The sequence below is a fragment of the Malus sylvestris genome, chromosome 1, assembly GCF_916048215.2.
Source record: "Malus sylvestris chromosome 1, drMalSylv7.2, whole genome shotgun sequence".
Taxonomy (NCBI): domain Eukaryota; kingdom Viridiplantae; phylum Streptophyta; class Magnoliopsida; order Rosales; family Rosaceae; genus Malus; species Malus sylvestris.
Window position 1 is genome coordinate 18,233,180 of NC_062260.1, and position 6,844 is coordinate 18,240,023.

The following is a 6,844-nucleotide window of genomic DNA, read 5'->3' on the forward strand; positions in this document are numbered from 1 at the left end:
TTTACACAATCACAATTAAACTAGAAAGTTTATAATTAGAAAATAATTTTTGTTTTTTAATTCATATACTACTTAAATAATAATTGCATATTAGAATATATATATATACCTGATTTAATAATAAAATTTCATGTGGGTGTACTTAATATTACTTGAGGTGCTAATATAAACTTTATTAACCAAAAAAAATAAAAACACACACACTCATTAGTATTGATAAGTACTTGGAAGCTTGGATTATGTTTTCATTAATTAGTCACATTTTAAAGGTGTGACTAAATTATTTTAGACTAGACCTCCCACTTTTTCTTTTTTGATAATAGCTGTTCATCCATATTTAGCATTCCATTCATTAATAGCTGTTCACGTTTCAAGGCTGTGACTAAATTATTTTAGACAAGGCCACCCATTTTTTTTTTTTTTTTGATACTAGTTGCTCATCCGCCAATTAGTACTACGGTCTAGTAACATTCCTCTTTATTTGTAAGTAAGAGGTCTTAGCGATTCTCGTTAAAAGCGAATTTGAACCACATTATTGCTAAGTCATTGCGAGGCTTAGCTCTCCCCCATCCCCTTAGTGTAGATAATATCGTTTGTTAAAAAAATGATATTATCTACACTAAAATGAGGAGGTGGGCTTAGTCTCACAATGAGCTAGCAATAATATTGTTCAAACTCGTATTTGGTGAGAATCAAACCTAAAACCTCTCATTTACAAGTGAAGAGGAATATCACTAGACCATAATACTAAGTGGCAATAGTTCACGTTTTAAGGGTGTGACTAAATTTTTTTTTTTTTTTAAGAGAAACGATAGCATTTTATTGAGAGAGCAAACATCAAGCAACATCAAAGAAGACCTCCACAATCGAGTCCATAGGCTCCTCAAATCAACGAAAATCAATAGAAGAAGAAATAGTCAACTTGGCCATACAATGTGCCACAACATTAGCAGTGTGACGCACATAACAAACCTACGAATCCACGAAGGCCTGCAAGCTAACATGGATGTCATCCACCAGAAGATCCACGAGTGAAGACCCCTAAACTCGGCTGCCAATAGCTTAAACCACCTACAATGAATCACTCTCCACAATAATTCGAGGCAAATTCCGTTCCAAGGCCCACCGAGGGGGTGTGACTAAATTATTTTTTACAAGACCACCCTTTTTTTATATAATATATGTTGATCCATATTTAGAATTCCATTAATTAGACTAGCCACTCACTTTTTTTTTCTTTTTTGATAATAGCTGTTCACCTTTTTTTTTTCTTTTTCATTAATTAGTCACGTTTTATGGGTGTGACTAAGTTATTTTAAGACCAGACCACCCTTTTTTTTTTTTATGATAGCTGTTCATCCTTATTTAGCATTCCATTAATTAGACTAGACCACTCATTTTTTATTTTTTGATAATAGCTGTTCACCGATGATAGAGATTGATGCTTCGAATGTTATCAATACCCTCAACAACGCTCATTTGGATTCGTCGGCTTTGGGGATGCTTGCGGAGGACGTGCTGCACTTTACTCCTGCTTTTACTGATTTTAAATTTAATTTTGGTACCCGTTTGTGTAATGGGGTGCTCATTGTTTAGCTAAGTTTGTTTTGTCTATTGGCAATGAACTAGTTTGGATTGAGGAGGCTCCCACTCTTATTCAGGAGCTCCTCTAAGACATATGTAACTCTCTTTGAGTTTGCTTCAATATAATCATTTCACTCTAAAAAAATAATAAAATAGCGGTTCACCGATTTTTTTTTTCTTTTTCATTAATTAGTCACGCTTTGCCACTTAGTACTACGATCTAATGATATTCTTTTTTACTTATAACTGAGAGGTTTTAGTTTCGATTCTTACTAGAGACAAATTTGAACCATATTATTACTAGCATATTGTAAGGTTAAGTCCATCATCTTCCCCTTAGTGTAGATAATATCGTTTGTTCAACTAACTAACAAAAAAAAATAGTCACAGTTTAAGGGTGCGACAAAATTATTTTAGACTAGACCACCCATTTTTTCTTTTTGGAAGGTAGCTGTTCATCCATATTTAGCATTCCTATTTAGCAATGTGCAAAATGAGATCAATTGAGAGTTGGATTTAAGCTTATCACTCTCCAACTTTTATGCTTCACATGTGGTTAGGTTTTCCTAAATCAAACCCTAAAACCATCCCTTATAAGTCCTTTCAGTTCTAGTCGATAATCCATATCAAGGTTCTAAAAGACGTTAGGCACTAGTCGGGCAGCGGGTTAGGATCTAGAGCTTAGGCGGCTAGGCAGGGACTAGGCGGTCACCTAGGTGGACTAGGCGGATTTAATTAAATCTATTGTATTTCGTGTAAATAAGTGTATGTTTATGCTTAAAATATATATGATTTTATCATAAACTATAAAATAGAATGACATATCTATTATGAGCTATTGGAACATAACAAAAACGTGGGAATAAGCATATAATATGTGTTCATTTAAGTATTCAACAAGTCTCTTACAATTTATTGAAAAAATAAAATGCAAAATGAAATTTCTATTTTTTGTCTAAGTGAGTTGCAACCTAGGCTGGTCTGGACGAGCTAGGCGGGTGTCTAGGCGGTCTAAACTGGCACCTCAGTAGGTCTAGACACCCTTTCTTAATTTTCAAATGCCTAGACATTAATCAGGGCAGTGGCCAGCCGTCTAGCACCTAAGCAGGGATTTTTAGACCAGTGATCCATATATTTCCCTTTGTTGAAATGGTACCAAGCATATAGTTTTTAAGGTTGATTTTACAATAAAAGCTTGAAGATTTAATACTGAAAAACTAGAAGTTTGTAGAGCAGAGAGAGAGGAGCAAAAGGTGCTTTATTTCTTGTGAGAGTATCGAATACAAGTTCATCTGTAGGGTTTGTCATCTGCAAGTTAGATTTAAACTTGTGAGCAGCTTAATTCTCAACACCCCTTTGTCAGTAAACTCTTTATTTCTCTCTCATCTAGTTTTTTATGTGTTTCCATAAGTTCTCGTTTTATATATATATATATATATATATATATAGGCTCTTTATAAAAGAGATTTCTATGGAGTCAAAAATAATTCAAAAAACCATGGAGGCGATACGTGAATTTTGAATTAAAAAGACGAGATTATCCTTCAGATACACCGAGATTCCCACACGCATGACACAGACAATAAAGCCTCAATCAAGCAAGAGTCAAAGGTGATCAAATATGGAATTTATTCAAAATTCCCTCATCAATCCCTTATTGATTTTATTCAAAATGTAACTTCTAAAACTTCCTATTTAAGTTAGGAATAATTACCATATTAATTTCAAGATATTATTTCACATAATATCTTGTAATTATTCTTCCATCATCACCATAATGTACCGGCCACTCTCCTCACCCTAGAGGTTGGCCACCCTCCTATAAATACCTCACTTATCTCACTAAAATGCTAAGTCATTTGCCACTCACAAACTCCTAAATACATTCTTTTTAGAATTCTAACTTTCGCATAGAAGATTCTTCGGCCAAAGCTTCATCTATTCATCATGGACACGTGAAACTTTTGACCCTAATAAAAAATGTTATTATATTGTAGATGCATTTTCGTCAAAAGAAGAGACAACAGAAATTTGCATCCACAATCTCCTTTTTTCTTTAAAAAATGGGGACTATTAGTTGTAGGACCCACACAATATCGAACTTCAACTATTTGAGCAGTTTATTTTGTAAATCTCAATTCATAGATCATCTTTCCAAAAATTCAATTCAATCTGAAACCATTTGCCTATTTAATTATCATGATGAATTTCATTGTTTCATATAAAACAAAGTGTTCGTTAATTTTTTTGAACCCAATTAGATGTCTTAAATATTTCAGATTTGGCTAATATTTTGCAAAGATGACCTATGAGGTACAACTTGAAAATAGACGGTTTGGATTATTGAAGTTCGATGTGGTGTGGACCGCACAACTAATCTATGTTTAAAAAAAAATGAGAATGATCCATTCCCTTAAAGGCCTTTTATATACTAGTCTTCATGCACGCACAAAAAAACATTTTTTGAATCACGACGTTCTACGCACGACTTATACATTTTAAATGTATTTATATGCGTAAATTGACGAAAGGAAAGTCAAATATTTAAAGTAAATGAATAATCTTATATCATGCTAGAAGAAACCCCTCATAAACCAATTAAAGCATCTGAATCCATATAATAAAATCAGTCTCTTTTGAATTTATATTAAGAATAGAGAAACACTGTTCATTGGGCCTTGGCTTTTTATATAAAGATCTATATGTTGAAACACATACTAAGTGGCATTAAATATCACAATACAAATATAGACGGTCCAATGGCCCTGCAGCTAGAAGAAGAGGAGAACTTCTGCAATGCCATTGAGCTGGTGTCTTCTTCTGTGCCTTCCATGTCTATGCAATCAGCAATCGAGCTAGGTGTTTTCGACATCATAGCAAAAGCCGGTCCTGGTGCCAAGCTCTCTTCATCAGAGATTGCAGCCCATATCGGCAGTGGCACCAGGAATTCTGAGGGACCAATGATGTTGGATCGTATTCTGAGGCTTCTAGCCAGTCACTCTATTCTCAGCTTCTCTGTTGTTGCTTAATGAAGAAGATGGGCCTGATTCTCAGAGGCTCTACAGCCTTGGCCCTGTGTCCAACTACGTTGTGACTAATGAAGATGGTGTTTCTTTAGTTCCCTTGATGGCATTGATGCAAGACAAGGTCCTCCTAGACAGCTGGTCTGTTTAGTACTAATCTCTTGCCCTAATTAACCATTGTCTCAACCCTTCTATTTTAATTCATCCATATTTTGCCACATAGTACTACAGTCTAGTGGTATTCCTCTTCACTTGTAAGTGAGAGGTCTTAGGTTCGTTTCTCTCCAAAGGAAAATTTAAACCACATTATTGCTATCATATTGTGAGGCTTAGCTCACTCATTCACCCCATTAGTGTAGATAATAATAATATTGTTAGTTAAAAAAAAATGTTTTCGTAAAATTATTAGAGATAATTGGAGCAATGGTCCTGAATTTTAGCTTAATTAATTTTTTTTTTTTTGGAATAAAAGTTTAATTGGAACTTGATCCTTAAAATTAAATATGTGAGTACTAGTATATGAACTTGTTAATGATTGTTAGAGGAAACTCCGTTAGAACTTTGTCCTTTTTTTCCACTTTAAACCTTTTTAATTTTAAATGGAATTACTAATTAAGTGTGTTACTTCAAAAAAAAAGACTATTGTTTCACAATATGACAAATTCAAAGAACAATACTTATAGGTTTTCATGTTTGAAATCACTTTCAACTTATTTATTCACAAACAAATTAGAAATTTCCACATCAGCCATGTCTCATTGGTGAAAAAGTTTTGGTGTCTCTCTAGTTTTATATTCTTTCTAATTAGCCTAATTAATAGTAATTTATCCTTTTAACTCTAACTTGGGTGGTACACATTTCCATTGATAGGTCCCAACTGAAAGATGCAGTTGTTGAAAGAGGAATTCCATTTAACAGAGTCCACGGCACTCATGCTTTTGAGTATGCAGGTTTAGACCCCAGGTTTAATCAAGTTTTCAACACAGCAATGTTTAACCACGCCACTATTGTCATGAAGAAGATTCTTCAACTCTACAAGGGTTTTGAGAAACTTACCCAACTTGTTGATGTTGGTGGTGGTTTGGGAGTCACTCTTAGTCTAATCACTTCTAAACATCGTCATATTAAGGGTATCAATTACGACTTGCCTCATGTCATAAAACATGCCCCTCCATATCCTAGATGACTTTAGTTAATTTGATTTATAATACTTAGTTGGAAAGTGATTTCTACACAACGATCCTTTGCCTCTCCAGCTCTCCCTACACACTTATGTTTCAGCTTTACATTGAATAAATCATAGAGAATCAAGAGACATAAATAAGCAGTGTACAAAAGAAGAAAAATACGTGCGGAAATCATTTTCCTTCTTAATTAGTTTTTTTTATCTTGCACAAGCCATGCAACTTAAAATATCAGTTAATTTATTTTTGCAGGGGTGGAACATGTTGGAGGAGACATGTTTGCAAGTGTTCCATCTGGGGATGCCATTTTTAAGAAGGTAATTTTCAATTTATCGAGCATTAATTTTGTTTTTCCTTTTCAGTTTGAGGTCATACGTACAATGGTAACAATGTATCTTTATAATAAATTTGAAGTTAATACTTCACGATTGGAGTGACCAGCACTGCCTAAGTCTGTTGAAAATTGTTACAATGCTATACCAGACCGGAAAGTGATTATCGTGGAAGCACTTCTTCCAGTGATGCCAGGGACTAGCACCACCGTGAAGAGCACCTCCCAAATTGATGTGCTTATGATGACTCAAAACCAGGGAGGAAGGGAGCGGAGCCGAGAAGAGTTCATGGCTTTGGCAACTGGTGCAGGATTTAGTGGCATTAAATATGAATGTTTTGTCTGTAATTTTTGGGAGATGGAGATCTTTAAGTAAACGCCTGCTCAGGAAATTTATACCACCTTATGGAAAGTGTACTTGTCCTATAGCCTCTTGCTCCACCAAGAACAAAGGCACTCGATGTAATTCGTAATCAATTAAAAACACTTGCCTTTGCATTGAATAAATCCTTCATAAGTTTTCCTTGAAGTTTAACCCCATAAACTGCAAAATGTTTATATGTATTGTTTCCGCAGTCAACACCTTTGGGTCGAAGAAACAATGCATTTTAATCAATTTATCACCAGACTGTCATGCGTTGAGACTAGTTGAATTTCTTTAGTCATGAACTCCCACCTTAATTTATTGGCAAGAGAGATTTCTGACTAATTCAAATATGTTT

At 34.5% G+C, this 6,844-nt stretch overlaps 1 pseudogene; it reads left to right on the forward strand.

The window, feature by feature from the left end:
• The first annotated feature begins 4,319 nt into the window (after positions 1-4,319).
• LOC126622726 (caffeic acid 3-O-methyltransferase 1-like) lies at positions 4,320-6,599 on the forward strand (annotated as a pseudogene).
• The last annotated feature ends 245 nt before the right edge of the window (positions 6,600-6,844 follow it).